We start from the raw sequence: 20,204 nt of genomic DNA, 5'->3' as shown, positions 1-20,204 counted from the left end.
TGTATTATGGCAATGATAGTTAAGTGGATACACAGCTTTTTAAAATTTCATCAAACAAAAAAGTGATCTTGGTTGGAGTGACATATCAGTCCAAACCTTGCACACTTTAACATTTTATTAATGACTTGAATGAAGAGGTGGAGGGAATGCTTATCTTGAAAGTGATTAAAAAAAAACCTGGGTGGGATAACTATAACTTGTATCATAGAAATAAATGCAAAATGATCTGAGTAGGAGGCATGAGTGGAAAATAGCAGAGACAATTGGAAAATGATTCACTGGGAAATAGAAATCAAAGGTATTACCTTGGCCTAAGTTATTTTGAATTGACAACAACACTTGAGAAAAAGTTCACCAATTTGACAATGAAACCAATTGTCCAGAGACGCCTCTTTACTAAATGCATTCAAGTAGAGGCTGGACACCACCCATTATGGGTACTTTACTCTTAAAGTTCTGCAAAATTCAAAGGGTTTGTAGGTGAAGCCTCAAGCATTTTTTCAACTCTGTAATTCTATGATTTTTTTTTAAAGTGCTTCTTGCATGCATCTTTATATTCAGCACTGACTAATTGTTGTACTTGTTTTAATTGTGTAATTTATTTGAGTGCATCAAATACATTTTTTGTGCTTTAAATATTGCTCCTTTGGAAATACAGACTTTTGAGAAAACGCAGTGCAGGCTTTGCAAACAATGGACAACATGTCTGAAATGAGTCCAAATAATCTGTTTCTTGCAGGACACTCTAAGATGCAACCCAAACACGTAATTAGCATGAAATAATTGGGCCTGTGGGAAGAGAAGTATTTGGCTATTGCTTATATCTTGTAACATCCTACAGTGAAATCATGAATTCTTCATCATAATATATAACTATAAACAGGACATCGCTTTCTAAGCTGCATGAGGCCAACCAAAGGTCTTAGGATACCATAATTACTTCAGTCTTTCATTAACTTTCATTTAAACTTTACGTAAAAGGAAGGATTCTAAAGAAATAGTAGTACATTTGTTGTATTAGAGCAATGTCAGTCTTCCCCCCCCCCCTTCTTTTTCTGTACTTCAAAAAATCCAAATATTTCCTTTGATGCCATGCTATAATGCTACTGCTTGAGCTGGAGACAGGATTTAGGGTTTTTTTTTTTTTTCAGAAATATAAATTTCTAGCACCATGATGGGGAACCTACACCGGTGGCTTTATTTAAAATAATGCTTGCTATAACATTATCTCCAATGTGAAGCAAAATCATTTTTAAGCAGAAAATAAACACTCATATTTTTATTTGAGAAGACATTAAATCCTGAAGATTGACTGGGTCATCAACGGAAGACAGCCTGTGTTAGATTTTAGATTTAGACCATTAGCAGATAATCTAATAACCATTTTTAATTTTTGAGGCATGTTTCGGGAAAAATGTGAAAGTACTCAATTTTTTTTAATGCTGTTAAATATAACCTTTGATTTAAACAGCAAGGTCTAGGCTTAACTTTAGACACAGACTTAAAGGTCTTAGTGGGACCCAATTTAATCTACAAGTAGTCCTTGGCTTATGATCACAACTGGGACTTGAATCTTGGATGCTGAGCAAAGCAGTTATTAAGAAAGTTGTCATGTGACCACTTCACTCAATGGTTTCTGATTGGGTTTATTAAGAAATCTCGTGGGTCATTAAGCAGACAGAATCGAGGCAAGGAGCGTGATAGAGGATACCTGATATATATATATATATATATATATATATATATATATATATATATATATATATATATATATATATATATATATATATATATATATATATATATATATATATATATAGGCAAAAATTAAAAATATAGCATAGTAAATAGAAGGTAAATATAATGAAACACCATAAATTCCCAATCAAAGCAAAGATGTGCCAAATGCTTTGCTGCCTGGTTCTTCCTTCTCCCACACTTATTAGAAATGCTAATAGCTTCTCTTGCTCAGTTATCCTTCACCTCAACTTTACTGACATGGACGTCACTCTGACAGCTGCTGAAGTCCAGAACTGCCCTTCCATTCTGCTGAGTTCTGCTTTGGCTTCCATTGCTTCCTCAGGCACCTCCCTTCTCTTCCTCTCTGACTGTGGGTCCCTTGGCTTGTGACCGTCCCTGTCATAGCCACCGTCCTCTGGCGTCACCTTGTCCAGTTGCCTCTCTCTCCAGCCACATCTGCCGCTGAACCCAGGAAACACCAGGAAACACCAGGAAACACCTCTGCGCCCCCCCTATCCTCCCCCCCAAGCCTGCACAGTATGCTAACCTTTATACTATTTATTCTAATGTAGAATTTTATATTTTTTATATAATCCAATTGTTTTGCCCAGATTCACTTTGGTGATGAGATGGGTAGCTATGCAACTTCGATTAATCAATGTCCCAGTATGCACACTCACCTACCTACACTTTCTCCATAATTGCCCACCTGCCTCAACTGGGCAGCTGATATTCAGAGCGTTGCAGAAAAAGAATGTTTTTGACAGCCACATATAACATTTTTCTGCCGCAGGGCAGTTCATCCTCCCACAGATCAGCTGTAAAAAGCCATATTTTTTTAGCAGCCTGGCCATAATAAAACTCATAATAAAACACAAAAAATGAGAGGTTGTGTTATAAGAAGAGGAAGTATCTATTTTCAATGTGCTTTTTTTTTTTTAATTCAATTTTTAAAAAACAATTGTGGGAATTTTAGGAGAATTGCTATCTGAGAACATTAAGTTTTGTTCTAGAGAGACATGGAAGGCAAAACACATATACAAAAGAAATCAATCTACATTATATAATTTTGGAAATAATAACAATAATAATCTTTGAAATGGGAATGGACTGAGAAATATAAACAGAGAAAAATAAATATTGCTAATGTTTAAAAACTAGTCACTAGAAGAAATATCCTCTCAGTAGATAGCGATTTATCGCTAGAAAATACCAGGATAACCAGACATTAAAAAAAAAAAAGATTCATAAACATATTACAGTAAGAATTCCCTAAGCTTCCTACAGACAATTTTGTAGCAAATTTCCATTATAGATTTCCAAATCTGCCACTGAAGTGATACCCAGAATATGCTTTAAATATGTTTCCTGAGGAAACTGTATTTTTCTGTAATGGTTCTATAAAAAGAACAGCTATTGTAATATAATGGTTATAGTAATCTGAAGTAAAAGAAGCTTGTATGAATGAATAATCATAGACATTGTCCTGCTCAATAAGTCAACAAAATAAGATCAACAAATAGAAAGCTAGATTCCATTCAGCACATTTTCCCTCTTATTTTATTGTTTATGCAGCTATGTGGATGCTCAGCCTTATTCTAATTGAGAACATTTAATGTTTGCTGAGAGCCACATTTTAAAAAAATCACCCAGTGCTTTTACTGAAGAAACAAAAGGAACTGGCTGAAGTTTTAAGAATTAAAAAGGAATAGAGAATAACATGAAAAATGTTTTGTTGCTGGAACTACAAAAAAGGATTGTTAGAGACTTGAAGAAATCTATGTGACGGGATAAAAAAAGAATTGTATAAATAAATAAAAAATCAAACCCTACAACAACATTTCATTGAAAAAGATTAGGAGATAAAAAGAAGGAATTAAAATTGATTTATTTGATCAAGATTAAAAGAAGACATTTTTGCAAAGTTCTGGTATACTTTATGGACTTTTTGCTGACACCAGGATTGAAAAAATGATGTTTTATTGATTTGCTTATAGATAAGGGATCGGATCTGGGATTAATTGAACCATGTACAGCAGTGGTGGGTTACGAACGGTACGCCCCGGTACGGGCATACCGGTGTCTGCTGGGAGCACTGGGTACCTTTCTGGTATGGTGCTCCGGAGGGCCCGCCAGCCCGCCCGCTCTCATTACCTGTATTTGAGCCCTTTGGGGCTTCCTTGCACGTGCACGGGGCGTAAGGCCCCTGCGTGATGCTCCACCGAGCAGCTGGAGCGTCGCAGACATCGCGGAACATCGCAGATGGTAAGTACGCATCCACGCACTGCACACATTCATGTGATAGACACCAGGCCTTGTTGCGCTGTACCAGTTGCGACAGGATCTGGAACCCACCACTGGTGTACAGGTAGTCCTCAACTTACAGCCATTTATTTAGCAGCTGTTCAAAGTTACAATAGCTTTAAAAAAGTGACTTACAATCGGTCTTCACACTTATGACTGTCACAACATCCCTACGGTCATCTGGATACTTGACAACTAGCATGTATTTCCAATGGTTACCAGGTCCTGGGATCATGTGTGATCTCCCTCAATGGCTTCCAACAAACAAAGTCAGATTCACTTAGCAACTCTATGATTCACTTAACTACTGCAGTGATTCATTTAACAACCATGACAAACAAAGTTGTAAAATTTGCACAAATGGCACAACTCATTTAATAACCATCATGCTTCCTAATGGAAATTCTGGTCTCAACTGTGGTTTAATCCAGGGGTCTCCAACCTTGGCAATGCTGGCTGAAGAATTCTAAGAGTTGAAGCCCACAACTGGTAAAGTTGCCCACGGTTGGAGACCTTGGAGTTTAAATCAAGGACTACTTGTAAGGGGACAGAGTTATAAATTTGTTTACAATTGTGATGAAGTTTGAAAATAACTTCTTTATATATTTTTTCTTTATTATATTTTTCTTTCCTTTTTTCTTTAACCTTCTTCCAGCACATGTTGTTCTTTCTTTCTATTTATCTAAGTTTAGTTTGTATTAGTTTTTACTATTGCAATTTTAAAAATAATAATAAAAATATACTTTAAAAAATAAAGAAAAGAAAACATCAGTAATTTTTAGCCCTAGAGCAAAGTTGGTGGTGTAAATTGGAAAACGTTCTATTCAAGGGAATTTTTGCAGACATGTTGATAGCTCCAATTATTTCAGTGAAAATTCACATAGGAGAGTAATTTACCATTTACTATACTTTTGACCCTTTCAGTTTTTCATTACCAGCTGTATAACCATAAAAGACAGAATCACTACCATGAATTAAATTTGTCACACCTGTGGCACAGAACAGCATGTGTTGTTGAAATTTATAAATTTAAGCCCCAATCTTAATGCATGCATATATGCCCAAAGCTAACACTTTGTTTAATAGCTCTTATTCCCCAAGAGCCTATGATTATAGCAAATCATATCACATACTATATCATATCATATTTAGAGAAGCAAAGAGAGAAAGAAAGGGTGGGGGAGAGATGCCACTGACATGATTAAAGGCTGTTTTACTCTTGTAAAGGAAGAATACTCATAAGAGGAAGGGGGAAGATTTGTCAAACATTTAATCTTCCACTCGGTTCCTGCTGCATGATTGAAGTAATAAGCTATTTGAATCTTAGTCCTATGAAAAACAACCTTTTCATCTCTACTCATACATATAGATCTCATCTCCCATGAAGCTATTCTTCCTAAAACATTTCCAAATATTTTATTTTTTATTCTATTTAAATGATAACTTCATTTTTGGTGGATGTATCATTAGTGTTTTATCTTCTTTATCTGCCCTAAAAGAAAACTGATGGCTGATGTCTTTATTTTCCACTTCAACAGAATGGTCGCTTCTTTCCACAGAGAAAACAAGAACCGCGTCTATCCTTGCCATTTTGACAACCAACTTGGTCAGTGGGTGTTACAATGACTCCACATTAAAGAAAATCAATTCTCAGAATTGCTGCCAAGATAGGTGATACAGAGCATGAGATTAGAGTCTTTTCTACTTTTTGACTATAGATTGAGGCAAAAGCATTAAGAACCAACAGTTGATGTGCATCTCTTTTGCAGAGGGAGCCGCAGATAGACAAAATACTCAGCAAATTTCTTCTACTTGAATATATACAAATATGCTCCAAGGAGTCGTACTAACTTTCGCTTGGCTGAAAAACCTAAATTGCACAAAATAAAAATAAAAAATTCTAAAAATAAATATCATTGCATATTCAAATAGAATATTTGTAAATTATGATAATTAGTGTCTGGTATACTGTGCAATCTAAAATGTGATATGCGAGGTTAATGCTGGAGATCAACTATATTCTCACAACACTGGCCTCTCATACTAGCTAAATAAGAAAATTGAGGAGTTTTTTTTCCTTCTTCCTATAAGTAATACTGTCTATCAGTCATTGGACATACTTTTAAAGGAAGCTTATTTTCTCACTTTTTCCTAGTTTTTGCTCAATAAAGTTTGCACCCAATTTTTACCATAGTTCTTTCTCAAGGGCATAATATGGCTGTAGCACTATCTGGACATGCTCCTAATTGTAAACTACCTTGCAATTAGATTGGCATCACTTATCCAAGTAGAGTATCCTGCATTGATGGTAAGATGAGGCATAAGGACATTTGTATGTGTAGCATAAGTTGTTAGTATTAGGGATTACTATGACTTTTATGAATGCTGCAGAAACCATTTGAATAAGCAGTTTCTAACATTTGGAGTAAAAACAAATCAAACTATGTATGAGCAGAAAAAACTCAAGAGAAAAAGAGTATTCCTTTCTCCTTCCTTGAACAGAGAATTAGATTAGAAAGCTAAGGAAACGAGACTGGTATGGGATGTCACTACGATGAAGGAGTATACATGTATTTATTAAATTTATACATCATCTGTCTCACTCAGCAAATTTTCTATAGATCTTCTGTGCCTCCCATTTGCAAAACAAGATCAGGAGGAACGGGCTGTAATCATCAACAGGGTTCTAACTATTCTCAGTTAAATACAAAAGAAAGGATCACATACTCAAAAGATAATAGGAGGAGGCAGATGAGCACTTCCTAAACGTGGTAAATAAATACGTGAAATAAATAAATATCCTACTACTTTTCGAATGCAGTTCAGTATCCCCCACCCCCTCTGTCTTATGTAGTGGAATTTGGGAATAGGTTGAAATGGAAAACTGCTAGCAGATCTTGGAGCCAAACTGTCTATTTCAAAGTCTTGGATCTCATCCTCAACACCTGTAACCTCTCCACTGTGCATTTCTCTCCAACAATTAAATTATGGTGCCCAAAATTATGAACTTTACATAGTTTTTATATTGGTTTTCTTATTGCAGTGGTGGAGTGGTTAAAATGCAGTACTGCAGGCTACTTCTGCTGACTGCCAGCTGTCTGCAATTTGGCAGTTCAAATCTCACCAGGCTCAAGGTTGACTTAGCCTCCCATCCTTCCGAGGTGGGTGAAATGAGGACCCGGATTGTTGAGGGAAATATGGTGACTCTGTAAACCGCTTAGAGAGGGCTCTAAAGCACTGTGAAGGGGTACATAAGTCTAAATGCTATGGCTATTGAAACGAATTATGATAAAAGGCAGGCCAAAGCACATAATGGTTTCATAACTGTCTACGATACAGTTTACGTGAGTGTCTCAACAGCTATTTGTTAACTTGTTCAGACTCTTTAAATTATAGATATTTTATTAATTAGAAATGTTACCATTTTATGTTGTCACATTCTTTGGTTGCAGCTGTATTGAACTACTCTGTCCCCCCCCCTTTTTTTTTTCCTTTTTAAGCAATTGCATTTCTGCTGTATAAATGTATCAGGGGGAGGGAAATGGGGTTTGTGGTATAAAATCAATTAATTTTCGCCACTCATTCAGCACCTCTTCTGAAGCAGGTTTATGTGAAGAACAGTTGAAAAACATGGGGAGTGGAACATGGTGGCGTGTTGGTGCAGTGGTTAGAGTGCAGTATTGCAGGGTACTTCTGCTGGCTGCTGGTTGCCAGCAGTTTGATTCTCAAAGTTGACTCAACCTTCCATCCTTCCAAGGTCGGTAAACTGGAGGTCAGTAAAATGAGGACCCAGATTGTTAGGAGCAATATACTGTAAACCACTCAGAGGGGGCTGCAAAGCACTGTGAAATGGCATGTAAGTCTAAGTGCTGTTGCTATGTCAAAGTAGACCTGTTTCTGCGTTGGTCACGTCAAAAGTAGCAAAGTTTAAGTCTGAATCAAAATAATGGACCAGTTATTCCATATTCTTGACAATCATATTTGTTATTCCTTACAGTTGCGTGGAAAATGTTCTTCATTTGCAAGTCTGAGTAAGACATCAGTGACTTTCTAGGAGATAGAATACTGTCAGGGGAGCATTTCTGAATGAACAAATGCTACATCTGTTGCCACAATGCAACTTCAGGCAGAATAGAGAAAAGGGCAACATATGAAATGTGCATCAAATGAACACATTCTTGGCTCGGTCACAACTGCAAATAATCTTGTACTTGTTTGGAATAGAATTGACAATGTGCTTTCTGAACCACCCATGTCCTGTACTTCAGTGCAATGAAGATAAGATAGAGAGGAAGAATACAGCACCTGCAACACTGCAGAGCATCAGGACCCAGATAGTTTATTAAATTAATGCACTGTACATAGTAATCTAAACTGAAAGCACATATGACTTCAATTCCTGGTAGAGAGTTTGAACTCCCTAGAATAATATGTAGCTACAAATAGCTGAAGAGTCCTAAATAGGATGAAACCGATCATATGTTGCCTCCTGGTCAACAGAAAGGATGCACATTACTTAGTAGAATAAGTAGAAATAATGTAAAACTTCATACAGAGGTATGTTGGGATGTGACTCTATTTCTAGGAATTTAAGAAAAAGTGGACTGTATATTCTATTTTCATATATTCAGGGGAATGTTCATTAACCATCATCTTAAATATGGAAGAATAAATGAAACATGCAGCTTTTCACAGAAGATACTGAAACTTCTGCTCAAGGATCTCATTCAGGAAGACTATCAAATATTAGATAAGAACCAACGGTCTAGAATACTCCAGGATTATTAGCACCATCAAGTCAGAATGTGATGATGAAATAAAAAAGGTGAACTGAAGAATTCTAAGTCTAGCTATTATTCAAAGTAGTGAAATAAAGTAAAAGTCGATGCATGCTTAGTTTAAAGAGTTGAGGGCTCAAGAATAAAGGCATAAGACCAGATAGTATGTAGGGCAAAGAAAAACTACCAAGTTCAGTCTTATTAGAACTTTGCTAAATCTTGTAAAATTGTTCATCTTCTTGTTTTCTAATTTCAAATGTCAATTTACTCATTTCAACACATTCCATAATTTTTTGAATAGTTTCCTCCTGCGTTGGTATTTTCTCATTTTTCTAATTTTTTGCAAATTCAATTCTAGCTGCTGTTAACACATTTACAATCAAGTATTTCAAGTCTCTATTATATATTTCTGGTATAATTCCCAATAAAAAAATCTCTGGTTTAAAGTCTATACATTTTTGGGTCATTTTCTCCAACCACATGTTGATCTTAGTTCCAATATCTTTTAGCTTCTGTGCAAGTGCAGCACATATGGTAATCTGATGACATTTCCAACACTTTTCTGATTTATTCTTGAACATTCTTGCTATTCTTGTCGGGGGTAGATGACACCTGTAAAACATCTTATACAAATTTTCTTTATATGCTGTTGACATTGACATTTTGTAATTTTGGGACCATAGTTTCTGCCACTTCTCTAATTCAATCCCATGCCCAAAATCCCCCCCGCAAACTATCATAGTTCCTTTAACTTGTTCTTCTTCTAACTTAACCTCTAGTAAGTGTCCATAAAGTTTTTAAATTACTTTTTCATCAGTATCCATTAAAATTTTATCTAACTCAGTCATGTTATCATAAAAACTTTCCTCTTTACGGTCCTTGTCATATCTGGATTGTATTTGCACATATGAAAAGCAGTTCATCTGTATACCTTCCTTTTCCAGTTCTTGCATAGATTTAAGTTAATAGGAAAGACAAAGAGATGGGGCAGTCCTGTAACCTATTTCAGAAACCTGGGTTTAGGACATTACAAGTTTTCATTAATTTCAAGCTGGGCAGAAAACAGAATTGAATTATTTTTAAGTGTAACAGCAGTTATATAATTCATGTAATAAGATGTCGTTTGTGTCTGCTTATGTGATGAAAATCAGTAGAGCTTGAATGTAAGAATGTTAAAATAAAACTATAAAAATATGAACAGAGAATTAGAGACACATACAGTTACACATTCCAGGTCCTTGCATTGGGAATAGTTCTAAAATTTGAGTGTGAGCACTATTAAGCTAAATTAATGGTGTTCAATGTCATGATCCATTGGAAACTCCACTCTATTCCATAGGTCTGGTAAGAATAGAACAGCCAACTTATTTTGTTTATTCAATCAATATACGTATATGGCCATCGATCTTGTCAATTGTGGGTGACTTACAGAGGATTAATGCAGGAAAGAAATAAGATAACTGCGAAAAAATAAAAACAATGAAGAATATAATACAATCGAGGCTACCCACAGTCATAATATCAAACTTTACAATGGGCTCCTCCATCATCCTGCAATGCCCACGGGGAGAGCCAGGTTTCCAGGATCCTTGAGAAGGCCGGCAGGGGGGGAGCTCTTGAATCTTAGGAGGAGGGATGCCGTTTCATGGGGCAGGTGCAGTGACAGAGAAAGTATATTTCCGGGGTGAATTTGATACATCACTGAATATGTCCAGTTTCTATCAGAAGGTACACGTTGGTAAAATCAAATTTAGACTGGGAGATTGGTTTTGAAAGGCAGTTAAAACAATTAAACATGATGCTGATGATGATGAAGAAGGAGAAGGAGAAGAATAAAATGTCCAGGTTTAGCTTCATGCCTTTCTCTCTAGTTATCTTCAGGTGTTTTGTTGCAACAGAGCAAATATATTGCTGATAATACAAAACTCTACTGTTTTGCACTAATGCTACCACCTTTTCTGTTCTTTCCCACCTTATAATCTAGGTTGATTTTTGATGCTTGAGCATGGTTTTTATTTTATTTTTTGCATTGGTTTAAAATCACAATTTCAGTTTTACATGAAACATGCTGACTTTGCAATATCTTGGTGGGACAGAAAGAATCAGAGATGGGCAGTGCCACTAATAACCTAGCCCTGGGCTGGGAACAACTTTATAAATGATAACCATCACTTTTAATTGCACCATGAAGCCGGTCCATAAGGAGCCAGTGCAGCTCACAGAGTCGTGGTGCTGCCTGAATGCATCGTAAATTAGAAAGACGGAACTGAAGATGGATTCTTTCATGCCACATAGATGCCATCCAGGTGAATCTTGGAATGTTTTTAGAAATCAATTATAAAGAACAGATGTTTAATTCTTTCTCTTCAACATATTAAGTAGTTTACCTTTATACTGTTTTGGATTGAAGGTGCCAGATTAGTAACGTGGAAAATCTTGAGTGAAGGAGCTTTCTGGCAATCAGAACAGATGCCAGGATGGGATACTGAAGGCAGGAGGTTCACAATTTGCACTTTTCAAGGACGCTCCTGCAGATTAGTTTAAAGCAACCAGCATGGATGGAAGACACTGATAGCTATATATCATTAAAAGCACTGTGAATTATAATTGGGCTTCAGCGCTTATTGATGCAGAAATTTCCCCATTTATTCATGCTGTTTTCACTGTGATCAGATGGTTTAGATCATAATTATTATTTTCTTACCTAACATATCAGGGTGAGAATGATGTCACGAGACTAGGATGTATTACATTGATATACAAAGCCCATTTTGTTTGTATAAATGTAATAAAATTATGAACAAGGCATAAATAAGAAGTTTTCGTCAAAATTACATACAAAAAACTATCTATTCAGGAGTCACACCATTTGCATTTTGAATAATGTAAAGGATTCTGTGATTTATTCATTTCAATAGATATAAAATTAGCATCCAGTAAATTGTAACTTAAGAAAAGGAGTCTCAAATAGTCTTCACAATGCATTTAATTTCTATTATTGAGATCTTAAGTTATATATTACCACGGCAAAAATATTAATGTTAAGCTATTTTGAGAAAGTGTATACTAGGTTGCTCAAAATTATTCAAAATAGGTATATTCAATTCATCATTAATCAAACCCAACCCAAGTCAAGCCAACTCAAGCCTTTTCTTACATTTATTTTTAAATGGTATTTTTTTCAAGTACTAAGAAAACTGGATGACTTCTGGGACTATTTGAAAGGGGAAACACAAGAAAAAGAAATAGTACTAGTAAAAAGAAATAGTACAAAACTGCAGAGGTGTGTTATTGCCGGCAATACATTTGTTCTGTTGCAAGAAACCCCTGAAGATAACTATAGAGACAATCTGAATGGCCCATACCATATAAATCTTCATCATCATCTTCATCACTACCACCACCATCATCGCCTTCAACTGACTTAACTGCCTTTTAAAATCAATCTCCCAGTCTAAATCTGATTTTAGCAACATCTACCTTGTGATAGAAATTGGACATTTTCAGTGATGCATCAAACTCTAATCTTCCAGACCTTTAATTACTTAATGTGCCCCAGGAGCCTGAGAATTCCTTAATTACTTTTTCCACCTCAAAATCTGTAAGAATATTATACTGAAAGTGCAACTAATTTATTCTGTCACATAAAATGTTGCCTACTCCGACTCCATATCTTGTCTTTTTTTGTTCTGCTACATCTCAGTGATTTTTTTTTAAAAAAAATGAAAATATTACTTAGCAAGGATTTTCAGATCTGTTGACATAATTGAACTTTTAATCCACTTCATTCTCACTGCAAATTCAAATAGTTTTCGCAGTTTCACAAAGACAACCGAAGGTGAAATGTTGCTATACCTGTTAATTATTTACTTCAAGTGTAAATTACTGTGAATTTTATTAGCATTTTTTGTAATAGATAAACCATTTCCTTCACACTAGAAGTTATGGATGCAGCAATTCATAAACACACTCCATTGAAATCTGGTGATATATTGGGAAGGAAAAATGATGCTATTATGTCTGTCTGCTAAAACACACTGAGGCTCATATGCTTAAAAATGAATAATACCCCATCTATGTCTTTTGACTTACTTAGGATCAGCTCTCTTATACAAAATACTAACTGAAAACTACATTCAATTCATTATAGCATTAAAAAAAACTTGAACCATTTATGTCCTTATATAATAGTACGCTCTGTCAGGCCTGGAAGCCATTATTGGGCATTGAATCAACATGGCCTCTGTACCAAAACTTTGAGGAAACTCAGGCCTGGGAGCCTTCTTTGGTTGGGGTGTCACTTGGACCCCTGACACTGGAGACCCTTCGAAGGTAGTTTTTGGAAGGCCTGTTCTGATTGTTTTCCCCCATGGTGGCCTGTGGTGAAGGGTTGTTCAGGAAGAGGCTTCTCAGTAGTGACACCTCTCACATGGCATCTTTTCATATTAGGTAAAATAATTTTTATTCTCCTAAATCTTTTGATTAAAAATGGAATTAACATTATCTAGTATGCAGAAATGAAATTGTTCAATTAATTTAAACTTCTGTTCTGAAGTGCAAAATAAAAAATAAAAAAACCACAATTAGAATTAAGGGATTAGAACTCACAGTCTCTTATTTTTCAGCCTAGTGTGTTTATGGGGCTCTTTAGGATTTTATAATCTCAGCCACACTGTAGTATATTTTCCTTTATTTTTCTGTGTGGTGTAGTAATGCAACTGTGCTCAGTTTTTATAACAACTACCTGCTTTTTCTTTATAAGATTGCTGTTCTCAAGAGCAAAAATATATAGATGTAAGATCCATATTGTAAGAAATAAAAGAAATCAAAACAGACAGAAATTTTACACTTAGCATATATTCTATTTTTCTACACTTAATTTTAATACTACAATAAATAAATGAACATAATTTTTTTAAAAAAATAATTCGAGATGAGTTTCTAGCATAAAACTACACATTGTTTAATTGCATATGCTTATAATACACCTGAATATTTCAGTACTATTTTACAGTGAGGAATATAAAATTCTAGGGCTTTTCAGTTTGAACACTCAGATAATATAAGTACTTTTAATCACAATATCAAAAGCAAATTAACTTTATTTCCTTAGAGTTTCTTTTACGTTACTTTTGTTCCTTTTTTTCAAGAAATCTCCAAAACAGTTTACAGTAAGGAAAACAATAAAAATATGTAAACATCATCCAAAAATATTATAAAACCACAAGCAATCCAATCCAAATAAATAATAGTAGTAACTAAGATATGAAGTATTTTTTATTAATAATAATACTTTGTAATTCTATTTTGGTATCATTGTCAAATTCATAAACAGTGTACCATTTTTTGTAATCCATTCTATATTTTAAGGGAAAAAGAATCTTCAAAACACAGCAAATTCCATCATGAATGAATGAATGGTGGTATTGAATAGGAGATAAGACAAAATTACAACATCGAGAACTTTAATGCTGGTGAAGAAACCCCAAAGCTTAGTGAATGGCATTGAATTCAAACAATGGGACCAATTCAGTGACATTAGGCAAGCGTCACTAGCAAGCCCTTGATTTTTTAGAAGTCTTCTGTTCAAATTTCAACCTTTCCGGTACATATCAATTCACCTATAATGCTAAGTATCCACTCAGTACATATTTGTCTTTTTTCTACATTTCTATTTTTGCCAGTCACTGGAACTGTATTCGGTGGGTGTAACTCCCTTGTACAAATGTTCTAGTGTGCATTATTTTAGAATTGTAATTATAATTTAAAAAATGTAACCTTTGCCCATGATCACCATTTTAAAGAAATGCCTGCTTCACAAAAAAAGACAGAACAATGAAGATAAGTTGACATGGGCTGCATCGGATTGCATTTGAATCTATTCATTTAACTATATAACCATTCATCAGGCCAGTTTGATTTGAATTACTTTAAATTAAAAATTCTGCACAGGTTTTTTTTTATATCTAAAGAGTTACTTTGGGGTGGTGTTTAGGCAACAGGCTAGAAAATGGGAAAATGGGAGTTGTAATCCCACTTTAGACTCAAAGGCAACTGGGCGGTCTTGGGCCGGCCACTCTCTCTTAGCCCTAGGAAGGAAGCAATGGCAATCCACTCTTGAAATCTTGTAAAGAAAACTGTAGGAATTAGTCCAGTCAGTTACCAGAAGTCAACATAGACTTGTAGGCCCTAAAATAACAGCTGGAACCCCATAAACCTTGATAAAAAAGAGTAACCCAGTTTATTAATTGTTAATATCACATTGTGAAAGAGAAGCAGTATCTTACCCCAAATCTTTTGTCACACTCATTGTAATGAGATGTAAATTATTTTATTGCAGGGACCCTAATTGTCTACATGGGTTTGAGCAATGTAGGGATATAAAACTGAAAAGAAAACTATTTTATTTTTAGTGTTTGAAGCCTGGTTTACAGAAAGCAAGGTGTTTGTGAATAACTATGTGCACAGCAGTTGTACAAAACAGCGGTAACAGTTATACATCTGATTGATAAAAGATTCATGTGTCAAAAAATAATCTTTAGCTTGTTTTTCCATTGAAAATAACAAGGATAAGGACGATGTGGACGCCTGTTTATATCCCTTCATCTTTAAAGGTTTTGTAAACAAGAACTGCATAGCTAAGAAGGGAAGAGGTTTCTGGTTTCCCCTGAGACCCCTTTTGAGGTCAGAACGGCCCAGACTACAGCAGCAAAATTAGAGGAGTGGGGAGGAATCTATCAATATTCCTTTTCTGGTTTGGTAGAATATTTAAGTTTTTCTGAGTGATAACTCCCTTGAAACTTGCTTAGTCTTGTTTATCATACAAGAATATTCTTTGTATTATTTTTCAGCAATATAGATCAGGATAGAGCATAAAAGATTGGTCTTATTTTTATCAGTGAGTACAAGATGAAAATAACACAAGAAACAGAACAAGACTGAAATGAACAGATCTGTTCAACCCCCCTACACCAATATCCATCCCCATATCTTGTGGATGTTTATGCATTTTTCCATGGTTTCAGTTATTCTCAACATTTAAAATACATTTCTAAATGTTTCTTTAAAAATCCCACACTGAGGCAGATCTATTTTTTTTTCTTTAGCCATTCCAGACACAACATGCATACAGGGCAAGAGAGAATAGGAATAGAATAGAATAGAATAGAATAGAATAGAATCCAAGTGTTATTGGACACACAAAGAATTTGTTCAAGTGCGTAAGTTCTCAGAGTACATACAAACAACAGAATAATATAGTCATGATAGCAGTGAGGGAAGGGAGTAGAAGATATGAGAAAGATAATAGTAATAGTCAGACTACATGGGTAAATATTCTTAGACATAAGACGGTACTTTGGCAATTAGGTATTCAGCAGAATGATGGCACAAGGAGAGAGAGAGAAAAACCCTCTCCCTGATTGTTTTGGTGTACAATGCCCTATAGGTAGCAGTAAGAGGAGGAGTTGAAACAGTTTATATCCAGGATGTGAGGAGTCTCTAGATATTTTCTCAGCACTCCTCCTGACCTGTGCAATCTACAGCTCCTCAATGGAAGGCAGGCTGGTGGCAATATTTTTCCCCCCCTGCAGTTCTGACTATCCATTGAGTCGGTACCTGTCCTGCTTGGTTGCTGTACCAAAACAGATAGTTACAAAAGAGCAAGGGGTTAAAGAAGTTATAGAAAGCAAGAGAAAGGTGCATTGTAACACCGGAATGCAATCTCTGATCCTTAGTATTTGACTGTGATGCCTTGATTTATGTACAAAAGCGGGGAAGGCTTATGTTCCGATGTCACAAAACGTATTTCATCATTTTGGCACTATCAAATTTTAGAACAGATACCTAATGATTTCAGAAGTCCAAATGCCATCAGTCCCATCTTTCATGGCTAATGGTCAGAGATGATGCCATCTACAGCACCCTAATGGCTAGAGGGCCATAGATTTCCCTTCAAGATTTTTCTTTGGAGAGGGTAAGTTTCTGTGAGGTCACTCAGATAATCCACGGTGGGAAATTTCTGCTATGAAAGTGCCAAGATTCTTTTCACTGAAGCAAAAAGTCAGTGCAATTTGCCTTGATGAAGCACTGATTGTTGCTTTAAAGTTTCCTCTACCCCATGTCAATTACCTTGTCACTTGTAAAAGCCTCTTATAGCTTGGTGTGTTTTTAAGAAAGTTGGGGGAAAAAATTCTCCAGTAGCTGTCAGCTCAAATCAGAATCTACTGGTAGCGTACTTGGAAGGAGAGCTTTGACTCGCCTCCCTTCACAGCCTTCTTCAACAAAACTCCTAAGAGCTGGAAGAGGCTTCCCTGTATAGATACGTTTCCCAGCTTCTGTAAGTGCCAAAGAAACTAAAGACAACCTGAAGAATGAAGAAAATGAAAGCAAGACAGGAACTTTCTTTTACTCATAATAATTAAAGTGGCATTCCAAAGATCATAGAATTGCACAAATTGTGCTCTGGGGGTCAAAACGCTCCATTCACAAGGCTTGAGGAGTTTCCACACTGAAACCTCTTTTCTTGGTCCCCGGATGCGGGGCTCCCTGTAAAGAGACGCCAAGGCTGGAGCGCCTCCTCCTCCTCCGCCCCCACACCAAGAATCCCCGCTGGGAGGAGCAAGTGGCAGGAATCCGTTTGCAGGTTTAATTTGAAATGTACCAGCAGAAGAAAAATGTGTTCTTTTAATTGGAATATTCTCTCCTTTGTGAAATTGTTTAGTTTATGTATGATGCCTGGCTGTTCCGGCAGGCCTGGGGCTGATGAGTTCCCAGCCCCACTCGAATCGTTGTGTCTGTTGAGGAGTTTTTTAATCTGTTTTCTGTATTTTGTTTTTTTGTCTTGTTTGTTTTCCTTGTATTGTCCCTATTCCCTATTGGTTTGTTAGCCGCCCTGAGTCCCTTTGGGAATAGGGCGGCATACAAGTTTAATAAACTGAACTGAACTGAACTGAATTCTTATATGCACTGAACACATGTCCTGAGATCATGCAACAGTTTTTGAAAGCCAGCTTTCACAGAGATCTCTTAATTAGGGTACATTTTCTTTGTCCCCAATGTTTAGTTTTAGATTTTTCATGAAACTCGGGAATTCTCAACCTCAGTGCGATCCAAAAGGAAGAGTAGAATGGAACAGAGCAAAAAACCTGAATCTAAAAGATTGGAGGCTACCCCCCCCCCTGCCATGCTCTCTTTTCAGCCAAGGTAAATATCTAAAGTACTTTAAAACTTGTCTTCTTATACTAACAATATTGTACCAGGAAGCACTAGAAAGAAAACCTGTTTTTCCTTCCTGCCTTCCAGCAACCAACAGCTGTTGCAATTTTGAAAAGATCAGATCATTCATAAAGTTCCAACAAGACTTTGACTGGTCTTATAAGAAGTCAAAATACAAATTTTCCCTGTGAAATAGTGAAGAACTTCAAATTGTTTCAGTCCATTAAGTATTCCAGACCTAAAATCAACATGCAATCAACTTTCAAGCAATGATGGGTACTGTGAAATCTCTCCTTATTAAAAACAACAGCATTCATTTGTCATCTTCCTATCTGACAATAGAAATGAAAATGACAAATTCAACAACTGTTTGTTTACTTCTAATCACTAGACTACCAGAAAAAGTCTACAGATGCATACAAAGATATGGGCATTAACAAAGGAGATTTTACAGGGCAATCTAAATCCAGTTACATTTAAGTTTAGATGGGACAATCCAATTTTGGTCACCACATTATAAAAAAAAAAGATGTCGAGACTTTGGAAAGAGTGCAGAGAAGAAGAACAAAGATTATGGGCCTGGAGGCTAAAACATACGAAGGATGGTTGCAAGAATTGGGTATGGCTAGTGTGGCGAAGAGAAGGACCGGGGAGTGGGGGGGGGGAGGCATTATAGCAGTGCTCCAATATTTGAAGGGCTGCAACAAAGAACAAGGGTCAACCTATTTTCCAATGTACAGCAATGTAAGACAAGAAGCAATGGATGGAAACTAATCAAGGAGAGAAGCAACCTAGAACTAAGGAGAAATCCCCTAATAGTGAGAACAATTAACTAGTGGAAGAGTTTCCCTTCAGAAGTTGTGGGTGAAAGCTTTTAAGAAGAGGCTGGACAGTCACTTGTCTGAAGTGGTATAGGGTCTCCTGCTTAAGCAGGGGGTTGGACTAGAAGACCTCCAAGGTCCCTTCCAAGTCTTTTATTCTATTAAACTAGTGTCATTTCCTAGTCTTCATTGGCTTCATTTCCAAAACTGCAGGTAGAAATGAGTTTCTGAAGGAAACCATTTTGAATCAGGGATATTGTTTTTCTAGTGGGAGTTAGGAATCAAACCATTGCCCAGGTTCAAATGGAAATTACAAGTCCTAAAACTCCTCCAACAGTATTTTATATTTACATGGGAATGTAAGATTGTCAAAATACTTTTATTTGTGAAATAAACAGAACTTATTATTTAAAAAAAATACCCAGCGAGTTGGAAGGCGGAGTAGTAGAGACTTCTTATCTTAGATCTTCCCCACAGTGTCCTTGTGATGGAAGTTGCCAGTGTTTAGAGATAATGAGTTGCTTCAGGCTACCCATTAATTCTCTGAATGGTTATGCACAGGTGATATAATATAATGCAATCACCCCGAGCTCTAATGTAAACTTGGATCTATCTGAAAATGCAATAGGTTTCAGACTTGATGTGGTAGACACTGATGAATTCTACTGATTAACACTATGAAAATTCAGATAAGGGAATTGAATTCAGTAGAGCTGCCTAACTTTGTATTATAGCCTTGAAACGTTCACGTTTTGTGGTAAAAGGTTTCACTATCAAAACTTCCTGTCACTTGCCAGCCCTGATCCCCTTCTTTAATAGGACCACAATTTCAGAAGCTGCTGGCATTCAATCTTCAGGAATTTTGGCCAAAAACATTCTGACACCTATTGGAAAAATTAGGAATGTGTTTGCAGGTTAAAACAAATGAAGATCGTAACATCCCTCTTGCATTTGTCCCATTGACTGTCGTGGCTGGGCTCATTGTTCATAGTATGGGGTTGCAATTAGGTTCCTAGGTTTTACTATTTTATACTGGTTTATACTATTCAACCTGTGACTTATTGAGTCACGATTTCAGGATCGTTCCTTATAGAGAAACAGAGAAAAAGGCAGTCAGAGCAGGAATGACTTCGGACTTCCTGTGACCTTCCCCATTGACTTTACACGAAGGAAGCTGACAGAGAGCATTGGAAATGATCGTGTGGTTGTCAGCCCTGGAAGTCAGCTTCTGCCGCATGAGTCCTTCAGGCCTGCCACGTTCTCTGCTGTGGCAAAATTGGGAGGGCGGATTATATGGAGTATGGGAGATATATATAGAGAGTCTAAATAACATTCCTTTCTGAGA

This window comes from Thamnophis sirtalis, unplaced genomic scaffold (assembly GCF_051295495.1).
Source record: "Thamnophis sirtalis isolate CommonGarterSnake01/CBP01778 unplaced genomic scaffold, rThaSir2_p1.2 scaffold_12, whole genome shotgun sequence".
NCBI lineage: Eukaryota > Metazoa > Chordata > Lepidosauria > Squamata > Natricidae > Thamnophis > Thamnophis sirtalis.
This window is presented reverse-complemented; position numbering follows the sequence as displayed.